Source organism: Telopea speciosissima, chromosome 11 (genome assembly GCF_018873765.1).
Source record: "Telopea speciosissima isolate NSW1024214 ecotype Mountain lineage chromosome 11, Tspe_v1, whole genome shotgun sequence".
In the NCBI taxonomy this organism is placed as follows: Eukaryota; Viridiplantae; Streptophyta; class Magnoliopsida; order Proteales; family Proteaceae; genus Telopea; species Telopea speciosissima.
In genome coordinates, this window is record NC_057926.1 from 2,156,895 (window position 1) to 2,169,797 (window position 12,903).

Sequence of the window (12,903 nt, forward strand, 5' to 3'; positions counted from 1 at the left end):
AATTCTGAGTTTAATCCCTTTTTTTTTATATTATGGGTTTTTGGGACTAGTAACCTAGTCTTACATTACCTGCTTGCGGGGTGTTACAATTACATTCATCAACAAAATCATCAGATTGAGTTCTCTTCACTCAATAACTTCCATTGTAATAATCTGGGTTCAGCCACTTCTTTTCACCTTTCATTTTCTTTCACTATACTGGGTATGGTGGAACAAGTCTCTCTAGTTTCTTCTATACTAATTCTTACTCCCTTCGTGAAAAGAATGGTATTAAAGAACTAAAAATAACAGAAATAGAAGATTGAAAAATAAACCTCATTTTTTGAGAATATAACAAAGCTTATGAAGAGGCAAAAGAACACAAACAGACACCCACGCACCACCCCACACACTCACATCTCCAGGCTCATCCCTGATCAAACAAGTGCACATGCACATACACACGGCAGAAGAATAAGGCAAAAAGGAAACAAGGTAAGAATGGCAACTGAATAATATCAACAGCAATTTGTATTGAAATGGAAACTTACCTCTTTTAAGTGCTTCACTTGACTTGTCATTGTAATAGCTCTTAAACACCACTCTTCACAAAGCCACTGGAATAAATATTGTAAACCTCTGTCAGATCAGCAGAGCTCATAGTCCATACATGACCTGGTAATGCAAGTGGAAGAATACCATTTATCTCCTCACATCGCTCTTCTACAGCAGAAGCTTCCCTCAGTTTACCTTCCTTCCACAGACTCTTCACAAGTAATGCTTTTGTGGCAGCATCAGGGATCAAATTCAAGTTCCTCATGTCTTCAAAAATCCTCAATGCTAGAGCCGCTCTCTCTCTCTCTTACAGTAAGCACGGATAAGTATCTGAAACATGTAAGCATCTGGGTTTACACTGCTCTGCCTACCCATTCCAAACAGCCTCTGTACCATCCTCAAATCTCCTTCAAGAGCAAAATATTGCATCAACCCACAATATGTCTGGATATCAGGTAGAATCCCTGATAATATCATCTCTTCAAGTAAGTCAATAGCATCCAAACCCCTCCTACACTTGAGCAATGTCCGCATAAGTGATGAATACAAAAGCATTAGATTCAATTTTGACACTGCACCGCAGACAAGTTCAACATCACGGAAGACCTTCAAAGCAGCATCAGGTTTTTTAGAAATACCATAGAAGTCAATGATTAATCTCACAGTGCTGAATGATAACCGAATCCCTTCTCTTCTCATCTTAAGCATAAGTTGATCGACTAATTCAACATGTCCATGACGTGCCAAAATGACAATCATCCTTGAGACTGTATAGATATCATGAGTAAATTCTCTAGACTGGCATGCAACCCAACAGAAGAACTGCCATGCTGTCTCTGCTCTCTTGAAACTCCTGAGCATCTTACAGACCAACTGAGTTGTCCATACAAATTTTGCATCTGTCAATATTGAAACCTCTGTAGCACTCCAATCACTCAATGCACTTGCCAGGGAGCTCGGATCCAGCCAAGGTTTCAATTGAACTACATCACCATCAGCTTCTCCATTATCATCTTCAGTATCCACCTCCTCATCATTGTCACTGCCATCTATGAGAAACCCAACATTACCAATTCTCTCATCTGGCACTAATTTCCTGAGGAACTCCTCTGTTTCCTCAACATAACCGGCCTCTTGCATACATTTTAGTGAAAACTGCATAGCTCGACCAGGCAAAATTCCATCATTCTGCATGTCCTTGATCAATGTTTTAACCTCATCAAATCTCTCCACACCAGTGAAACCCTTGGCCAAAACAGAATACTGCCTCAACGTGTGCTTGATTCTCATCAAGGGTAATCTCTTAAAAACCTCCATTGCTGAGTCCAATCTCCCAGAACTCACAAGGTGCTCAATGACAACTATGTATGTCCTTGAATTAGGGTTTGTACCTTCGCTAATCATCTGGTAGAACATCTGAACAGCTTCTGAATTTTTACCCTTCTTTGCAAAGAGACTCATGAGGATGTTGTAAGACTCGGTACAAGGATGCCTCTTTCCATCAGGGAGTGCAAGTCTCAACTCATTCCAAACTTGGACTGCTGAGTCAAGGTCACCTACAGCTGCATACCACCTTAATCGGTCCATAAAGCTGACCCGTGCAACATTTGTGAACTCTCCAGCATTAATGGCATCGATAAGGGTTTGGAGTTCAGCACTTCGGTGAGACTTGGATAAGATTTTAGCAATAGCATGAAGAGTAGTTTGGATATGTGAAAATTTTGGGAGGGTATTTAGGGTTTCAATGAGGGAAAGGGCAGAGTCCGGTGAGGGAGCACATCGGAGGGCATGAGTGATAACAAATGAGTCAACTGCAGGATCATTGGGAAGGGAAATAATGGAATGAGGTGCTTTGGATCGAAGTGCATGTCTGATTGAATCAATGAGTCTTGCTTGGTGGAGGTAGAGGGAGACACGGTTGGTAACTGAGTTAGAGGAAAAGTTGTGAGTTTTCTTGGTTAGAAAGTTGGTTGAGTTCACCATGTAGTGCAAGAAGCGACTGAGAAACATGTCCACACAGTCGCCTGCTTTGAACTGAATCACTAATCAATTGAAATTATTTTTCAGAAATCAACATTTTAAAACAATTCAGCATCGACTGCTTGAACATACACATTGTGAGCCAGAAAGAAAGAAACAATCCAGCAAAGGACACAACTTGAATTTCTAGATCTCCTCAGAATAGCTTTCTCACAATAAAGCTTCATAATTGATGTCAAGGTAAACCCCAAGGGTTAAGACACCCAAAAAAAAAAATAATACAAATATCATTTGCATTAATATGACACAAATGCTTTCAGACATTCCATTAAGATTCTACTCTAGGCTGTACAAACTGGAAAGCTTTGAGAGTCATCAAGACCTTGGGGCTACGGAGCTAGAGTAGTCACTATATTTTGTAGGTTCAGATCCTCTAAGACCTTGTGCGACCTGCTTCTCACTGCTCAAAGTATGTGGTCTTCTAACTCATAAAAAGCTCCTTAACAGGCTACGAGAGCATTGTTTCCACTCCATCTTTAGCAAACTAGTCAGGGTGCATATGCATGGATTCTCAGTGCAAAGATTAGGAGGCATCCAAAAGTGTCAGTAAAAGCCTCCACCCAGTTCAAAAGATATGGACTGAAGAATTTCCGGCACAATTGGCTTTTTTTGAATCCAGGAAGCAACTCTGAAAACTGCAAAAGAAGTAAATAATTAAAAGTCATTCAACCCCTCCCAAAAAATTAAAAAAGAACTAAATTTTGTGCTAACTTATACAAAAATTTCATACAAAATGAACTCCAACAACTAAAGAAAGAAAATTAGGTGGCGACCGAAGGAACCTGGAGCTTTAGTAATGCTGCTATGGATGTGCTCATGATCGGGCCAGCCTGATGAATTGTTGGCCTTTAGCATGCTGCCAGGTTCTTCAAGTTATTCTACAAATTTAATTTCTCTGACAATTCAAAATGGGCGGTTGGTCTGTAAGGAGGTTCTTGTTGGCAGATCATAGCCTGATCTCAGGTTCACAAAGATGCTCAATGAGGCAGAGAAATTCGATAAAACAGTTCACGAACATGTGCAATTAAATTATTGTACATAAGAATCTAATTCAGGACCAAAAGTTTTGAACAACAAATCAGACAAATTAAACTGATCAGATTTGTTAACCTGTGATACAAGTATACAAATCAAATAGAAAATGAATTTGGAAAAAAATTATGTTTGACCTAAATTTATTAATCCAAACAGCTCAAAGTTAATCTTTACATGACTCAAAATTGAGAAAGAGAATACGAATAAATATATAGTAGAGAATCCAATCTTATTAAGGAGGGCAATAGTCAGGAGGATGAAATTGTGGTCCCCTCATCCATAGTCCGAAATCTCGGGAGATCTCACCGAGATTCTCGGTTTTTTAGAAATCCGAGTCGAGATGGAAGGGGAAACATAAAAGTGCAAGATCCCGGCGATATCTCGGCGAGATCTCGTCTTGAAAAAGCTTTAAAAACCAGTGAAAAAACAGGAGGAAAAATGCAAAATCTCGCCGAGATCTCGGGTCGAAAAGTGGATCTCGGGTATGGGCACCATGATTTGACCCAAATGACTTGTTTTAAGTCTTAAAACAAGTATGTTTTTGCCTATTCTGTCGACAGAGAGCTCTCCAACACTCTCTTCTTCTCTCAATCTTCTCTTCCCATGTTCATTTTTTGGTTGGATTGAAACATTTGGAAGCTGAATTTGGGGGCAAAGTGAAGATTGCAGCTCAATTTTGGAGGATTGCTCAAGTTTGTGAAGATTTTTTGAAAGGTAAACCCATTTTCCCTAAACCTATTTTTTTGAAAAAAATTTGATGAAATCTTAGTGGATGGGTGTGATTTTGAGTTATGTTATACAAGTTAGGCCAATCTATCACTTGATGGAGGCCGAATTTTTTTTGGGTTATTAAATTATTTATTATAATTTTTGAAAAAAAATGATTTTTTTCAAAAAAGAAATTAAAAAAACATAGGATAAATACTTATTGTTTTGATGTGATCTTGATGTGTGTTAGACTAGTTCGCATGCTCCACAGCCTCATGGAGTCAATTTTTTTTTCACCCATTAAAAAAAATATTTTATTTTTCAGATTTAATAATTATATTATTTAAATAGTTAAAAAATATATAAAATTAAGGAAAAATACCTGTTTTTGTTGGAAAATTATGCCCAACAGTTGTACATAATGTCCAACTTCAAATGATGTCAAATACATCATTATGTTATAATATTTTATATTTGAAGGTATAATTATTTTTAATAAAAATTATAAATATTATTTTTAATAAAAATTATAAATATTATTTTTAATTAATAAATAAATACTAGGGTTAGGGAATAAATAAGAGATAGGTATTTGATTGTTCTAGTAGCTTCATATTATGTGTAATAGTTATAAATACAATACTTTAAGTGTTTATTACCTTACTTTAAGTCTGTAATAGTTACTAATACATGTTTTTTTATGTAACAGTGTAAAAAATCAGATAAGGGTTACACAATGGGGGATATAGCATGGTTACATGGAGTCCCAATGTCTGAGGACAAAAAGAAGTCACAGTGTAACTACTGTGGGAAGATTCTAAATTCTGGAGGAGCAACTAGGTTAAAAGAACATTTGTCTGGTCTGGGCAAGAATGTTGCCAAATGCCAAAATGTTCCGAGCCAAGTGAAACTGGCAATGGCACAAAATTTAAGAGGAGTACGGACAAAGAAAGCTGAGAGGGAGAGACAACAAATAGCTTTCGATGAGGCAGTGCTAGAGAGGCCTGGTGTAGACATCCTTGGGGGAGTAGGAGATGATACTAAATATAGGCCTACACCTGGTGAGTTCCAATCAAAGGCCGAATGAAGGATTTACTAGTAGACTTTGGCAGCGAGTAGGCAAAGTTTTCATTTTGACAATATCAGAGCATATGAGCAAGCAAGAGGAGTTGGTGGATCTGGCTCAGCTGCACCAGTGCAAAATGATGAGAGGAGGAGAAGCACTGGCACAAGAGATATCCCAAGGCCCCAAGCCCGACCACGAGCACGATCCCCAGATACCATTCTTGAGCAGGATCCATCTACCTTTAGGCAACAAGATGCCTTCCAGCCAACCATCCCACAAGTGTTTGGTGGTAAACAAGAGGATACACGGAAAGCCTTCAGCAAGTTCATGCTATACAATGGCATTCTAGCTAATGTAGCACAAGGAACCTATTATAATGCATTCCTTGATGCTGCAGGGAGGGCTGGCCTAAGATAGAAGGGGCCTACACCATATGAGTTGTATAATGTGTATTTGCCTAAAGAGGTAAAGGAGCTGAAAGAGTACATAGAGGGTCTGAAGCCATTATGGGACACATATGGGGTTACTCTTATGGCTGATGGTTGGACTGGACTTACTAGACAGTCCATTATAAATTTCATGGTGAGTTGTGATGCGAAGACTGTCTTCTTGAAGTCTGTTGATGCATCAAAGCATGTCAAGGATGCATCATACTTGTACAAGCTACTGAAGCAAGTGGTGGAGGAAGATATAGGAGCAAAGAACGTTATCCAAATTGTGACGGATAACGGTTTTAATTTTAAGAAGGCTGGAGAGAAACTGATGAACAAGAAGAGTAAGAGGATTCGCCTCTTTTGGACTCCATGTGCAACCCATTCTATTGATCTAATGCTGAAGGACATGAGAAAAAAAGCTTTGGTAGCTGGTGTGGTCAATAGGGCAAGGCAAGTGACCACCTTTGTGTATAACCATGGTTATGCTTTAGCCTTCATGAGGGAGAAATACAAGGGGGATTTAGTGAGGCCAGGTGTCACTAGATTTGCCAACAATTACATTGCATTGAAGAGCATCCAGTCAAAGGTGGTAGGTCTGAGGTCAATGTTTGTAAGTGACCAATGGTTTACTTGGCCAGGCTCTAGGACACAAGAAGGGAAGGCAGCACAAGAGACCATTGCAAGTAATGGATTTTGGAATGACTTGTATAAAGTTGTTGCCACATTAGAACCAGTGGTGGCAGTACTAAGGATGGTTGACACTGAGAAGAAGCCTACCTTGCTCCACATATATGCTGCCTTGCAAAAGCTGAAGGAAATGGTCCGAGCTGCAATACCCCGAAGTGCTCGCTCATACGTTAACATCATTGATGAGCGATGGGAGAAGCACTTGAGTCATCCCTTGCATAAAGCTGGTGAGTTCAACACTTCAACATCTATACACTTTATGTGAGTTTTTACATTTACATATTCAAACCTCTAAAGTATTAAGTCACTAACAACTTATATTTGTGGTTTCCCCTTTACTAGCATACTATTTGAATCCAAAGTACCAGTACTCGCATAATCTTGGGCTAGACACAGATTTGTTACTGGCAGTTGAAGCTGTTATTGAGAAGTTGGAAGTCAATCCCAAGACACAATCTGACTGCAATGATGAGGTGAGACTATGGGACTTTGGTATTTTGCTAGTCAGTAAAGGACAATTACTAGATAGTAAATACTGATGCCTCTAACACTGTTTCAAATTTCAAATGTAAATAGATTAAGGCCTTCAGAGAGGCCTCAGCAAGTTTCGATCGAAAATCTGCAGTGGAGGGTAGACAAAAGTCAGACCCTGGTAGGTGGCAATGTGACATGACTTTATATATATGACTTATAATTTTATCCCTATACAATTCACATATTCTTAATATTCTTTGTTTATAATGCAGTTGACTGGTGGGTGCTGTATGGTACAAGTTCACCCAACTTGAGGAAGGTAGCAATCAAAGTGCTGTCACAAACCTGTTTATCCTCTGGCTGCGAGCGCAACTGGAGTACGTTCGCCTTGATACACTCAAAGAGGAGGAACAGATTGGGTAGTCAATGACTGGAGCAAATGGTGTATGTGCATTATAATATGAGACTAAGGATGAGGCACATACGTGAAGAATTTGAGAAGAATGACAAAGAGCCCATCGAGCTAGCCAACATATTCCAGGAGGACTCTGATGATGATGAGGATCCCCTATTCCAGTGGGTGAGGGATCGTGGTGCACCAGAGATGGATGAGCTTGGAGGTAGGCCCGACTCCACCATTGCGTCCATAACCGGCACAAATGTTGAGGACTATATGTCGCAAGAGGGGCGTGCACATTCTCAGTCACCGAGACCATTTGAGGCTGCAACAAGAACTCCTCCTGATGATGATGATGATGGTGATGATGGTGATGGTGATGGTGATGGTGATGGTGATGACCTTGCTGGTGGTGATGACCCTCCTGCTGGTAGTCGTGGTGGTGGCATGCCTGCTGATGGTTATTATGATGATCGTCATAAGGGGATGCGTGAGCAATACCAGCAAGAAGTGGGAACACAGCAGGACCCTGTGCGTTTCACAGGTGAGTCTTAGTTTACACATGCCACACAAGATCAAGACCATGGTGGCCACAACAAAACTTATAAGAGAAGGACGGGTCACTAACAGAACCAACCTCAGTATGATGACACGAGTATGAACACCATGCTAGCAAGTTTTGGAAGCATGAGTATGGTTACTGGTAGTCAGCATCAGCCGTGAAAATCATATCAACCTCATTATGAGTATGATTATGGCCAGCAGAGCACCGGTTCTGAATATAGTTCCTATGGTCAGTTTGGGCAGCCAACACATGCGTATGACTATCAAAGCAGTGAGTCTGGCATTGGGTCCATCGATCCGTCCACATTCCAAGTCCCAGGCATTCCTCAATATGACAGTAGCATAAGCGGTGCATCTCATCTTTCATGGCAACGGTCTAACGCCACTGTGGAACAGCTATACCCTAGGTTAGGGATGTTGGCATATGTGGATGAGAACTCTTATATGAATGCTGTGGAGGACTATACACAACAGTTTAGCAACAATATGTCATAGGAAGACTATGTGGGACAAATGGGGAATGAATATGTCATTCAATCTCATTTTATGTGATGAAGTTGTAACTTGTAACTTAAACATTTGTAATGCTTATTAACTTGTGTCCTATTAATTGAATGTTTTGTTTGAGTTCTATGTATATAAATTATGTCATTAATGTATCTATTATGCTATTTTAATACGTCGCCGCCTAGCAACTAAGGGTCCGATGTAAAAGTCATAGTTGAACTTTGTTTTTGCAAAATCTAATAATGCCATTGTGTTTAAATGGCCTAAAATAGGCTGTGAACCAATTTTCAGACCCAACCGAGCCCTAAAACCCACCGAGATGGGCTTCCGAGTCAAAAAAAAAAAAAAATTTGCAAAAACTCGCTGAGATCTCGGCCCAACTCGGTTTTTTCGTGGGCCGAGTTGGCTCCGAGACCCGAGTTTTCGGACGATGCCCTCATCTAGTTGGACGATTAAACTCGATTTCAATGGATGCTACAGGATGAAATTGTGGTCCCCTCATCCAGTTGGACTATTAAACTCAATTTCAATGGATGCTAGACAGGAAACCCTGGATCCTTCAGGAGCTGGTCGTGTGATTAGATTCAACTTGATTCTTAAGGAAGGATTTATAGGTCCAGAAGTGGAAGCATATTCCGTAAGGGCTGAGCTTTTATAACTCAGAATATGTTTTGAATTTGCTAGTTAGGAGCATCGTTTGAAATTTTGAAAATTTTCGACTGAAACGTGAAATTTCGGCGACCTATATTGGTTTCAACATTGATCAAAACGATATGGTATGCGAATTGAGGGGTCTTCAATGTTTCAATTTTTTTCACCAAAATGGACCAAATGTTGGTGCTATTGCCATTTCGATAGTATATTTCGGCTTTGACCAGGTCGAAATCCCAATCAAAACCAATATCTTCAACTTTGCTCAGGAGGGTTTCAATGATATTTTAGTGGAAGGGAAATCAGCCACTGTTGTTGCTTGGGTCATATTTACTGAGGACAGATCTTGGAGGTTTGCATATGTAATCAGACAAATATAAAGCACCTAGCTTCTTTGAACTGTTCGTTCCAACAAAAGCAAAGGTCAGCTAACGACCTTGCTGATGTTGTGGCCAAGCAAGCAAGCGGTAGTCAGACCTCAGACCCAAATGGTGATCTAGGCCTTCTTTGAAAGTTTTTAATTAGTTTATACAACTAGGAAGTAGGACAAAAAGAAGCCTACAATAGGATTTTCACCAAACTATGGCAGAGAAATGTATTGAATAATTCCACCCATAGCGAGAGAGAGAGCATTCCATTCAGTAATGCGTAATCAATCATCAATGCTAGTTCTCAGTCTCAATCATCACAAAATAGCAGCATTCAATTCAATTATCCATAAACCTCTACCTAAATTGCAGAATTAATTATAATTAATGCAAGTTTCAATCCAAACTAGATGATAGATTCTTCTATAAAATATGGCCGAAGAAGTGATGGAAGGTAGAGAGCTGGTTGAGAGAGAGAGAGAGAGAGAGAGAGAGAGAGAGAGAGAGAGAGAGAGAGAGTTGCAAATAAACAGGTACATGCCTGGATGTAGCCAAGCGCCGGCACTGCATTGATTGGAGAAGTGGGTAGGAGTGTAAGATCATCCTTTGCTTGAGACCGATCAAATATATTCAGTTCAGACTCCACTTCACCACCACAGAAGTTGAATCAGAAAAAAAAATACTTGGAAGTTGAACCACGTTCACCCAAGTTCAGGTTGAAAGCAGAGAGACTTGAATGAGCGTTGTGGAGTATCTTTCTTGAGTTGCAGGGTGAGGGCAGAGGTGAGAAAACCCAATGTAGACAATTTGTAGATTGTGGAACTGCGAACTTTAGTTTAAATAGCACGTGATTGTTTGGCCAATATGTTGAGGCATTCTCGTCATTTCGCTCTTAATAAAATATTAAAAACCAAATGAACAAAATACCCTCATAGCTCTTTGCGATCTGCGAGAAGGCCGACCGTAGCTACAATTTCAATCTCCAGCGAAATCCTATGTAATCCGCGAGGAATCTCTCACTTCTTTGCTTGCTCTCTCTCTCTCTTAGCCTACTTTTTCATTTAGAATTTCAGGGTTTTTTTCGATGTTCAACCTCTGGGTTTAGGGCTTTGTTGATCTTTGCAAGGTATGACTCTCTATTTCTCTCTCTCTCTGTATTGCCCTGTGAATTGCATGAGATAAAAGGGCTGTTTTGCGCTCTATTTGTTTCTCTATTTTTTCCCGTTATATAATGTTGAATCTGAGATGCTCCGAGGCAAGATATCTTCTGTTAAGTTTGTTTTTGAATATGTTTACGTGGGATGCATTGAATTTGTACTGTTGTTGCATTTAATATTTTTACTCTGATGCATTGAATCCGAGAAGATAGCTCTGATTTGTAGCGATCTGTGAGTTCTTTATTTATTTTATTTTTTTCTCTGATGACTTCAAAATGATTAGTGAGAACAGTGAGGCCTTGACTTGTTTTGTTCTTTTTTTTTTTCTCTCTCTCTCTCTCTTATTCTTTTTTTACTACTAATCATCTGTAACTATTTTTGTTTTTTGGTACGTAATGTAATGGATTTCATAATGTGGATTAGGTAATGTTCTCAAGTGTCTATCTCTCTCTCTCTCTGTGATAAATTGGAAATGGCTATGGATTAAACAGTGAGGTCTTGGTTTGATTTGTTTAGTTTATTCTTTTTTTCCCCCCTAATCACTACTCTTGTTTCTTCTCGAACACTATGATGTGGCATTCATATGTCATGCAGACGGAAGACAATGCACATCGGTTCCGCCAGACCATGAGTGGACTTGATCCAGTGTGTCATAGTTCATATCAATAGACAGTCACAGACTTACAATTTTGTATTGTTGGGACATGGAAGACTATGGTGTCTATGACATATGTATTGTGCACTATACTTGGGTGTCTATTTAATATGCATTGTTCACTGTACTTTGAAGTTTTTAGTTTAATTCCTAAACTATTTCTTAAATAATTTTTTAATATTATGTGTCTTCATCCATTATTGCATAATTTACTTGTTTTATTTGCCCATTATGTCTCATAGCACTCAAACAATGTGTATAGACAAATATTACATAAGGATTCGACGTTTACTGCCAACCAAGGGCACAAATTCAAAGCACAAATTCACTACAAAAAAAAATCCAAAGTTTGTGGATCTGAACATTTATTAAACTAGATCCACAAACTTTGTTTTGTTTTTTTACAATGTGAAGATTTAAATATGTTTATTAAGCCTAAAACAAGCTTCTCTTAAAGTTTTGGAACCAACAATGACCATTTGCCCACCGAAACAAATAAAGAATAAAAGCCTTGTCTCGCCGAGATCTCGGCAAGATATCGAGAATCTCGATCTGGTTGAGACACCTTCTTGAGACAAGTTTTTGAACCTTGTGTAAGGTTGCTTTTGGCTTTTAATTTTAAAATAGACTTCACAATGTGGAGTATGGAAGTACCCAACAGTCCCATGTATTAAACTAGATGGACTAATTGAATAGGTTGTATTTACTTGGGTGAACATTTGAAAAGTTTGTGGATCTGAAAAATGTTCTATTATATCTTAATGATGCCAATTCAATACAACAACAACAACTAAGCCTTATCCCAACTAAATAGGCTCGGCTACATGGATCCTTGCAAAGACACAAAAAAAAAAAGTAAAACAGGAAGAGCAAACGACATCAACAACAACTCAGTGATAACCCACCTAAATGGGGTCAGGGACATGGATCCTAGCCCTCCAATCAGCTCTATTCGATGTCATACTTGAAACAAGGCCTAAACTATGCTGTCTTTCCTCACGACTTCCCCTATGGTTATTTTAGATCTAGTGCTAGCTATTTTAGATCAGTCAATCTGAATCAAATCACTCCTCCTTATTGGTGCATCCCAAGGCCTCCGTTGAACATTGCTATGCCATCTCAAACGACTCTCACGAAGCTTATCTTATATCGGGGCAACTCCCAAATCCACTCAAATATGGTCATTCCGTACTTTATCCTTCCTAGTTTTGCCGCATATCCATCTCAACATCCTCATCTCTGCTACATTAGTTTATCTATATGACGTTTCTTAACTGCCCAACATTCTGCCCCATATATCATAGCTAGATGTACATCATTCCTATAGAATTTTCCTTTAAGCATAATGGGAGGAGGGGGCGTAGAAGAGGTGGATGGGGGATCAGTTAACCGTAACCGTACCGAAGTGATGCAGATAAGTCACTTGGGGCTTATTTTAATGGAAAATAAGCTTTGGGTCGGGTTACTTAGGTGTTGGGCTTTCAATCCCAAAGGTTTACTTTGTAATTGACCAATTTAATGAGCCTAAAATATGGGTAGAAAGTAGGAAAACGGGATTTACTTCATTAGTTTATTTAGAGTCCTGTTTTGTGTCTGTTTCTTTTATTATTTAGTTTCCTAGTCGGT

The 12,903-nt window shown here is 39.2% G+C and overlaps 1 pseudogene; it reads right to left on the reverse strand.

Annotated features, from left to right (window-relative positions):
* Positions 1-285: 285 nt before the first annotated feature.
* LOC122646103 lies at positions 286-2,701 on the reverse strand (annotated as a pseudogene).
* Positions 2,702-12,903: the final 10,202 nt, after the last annotated feature.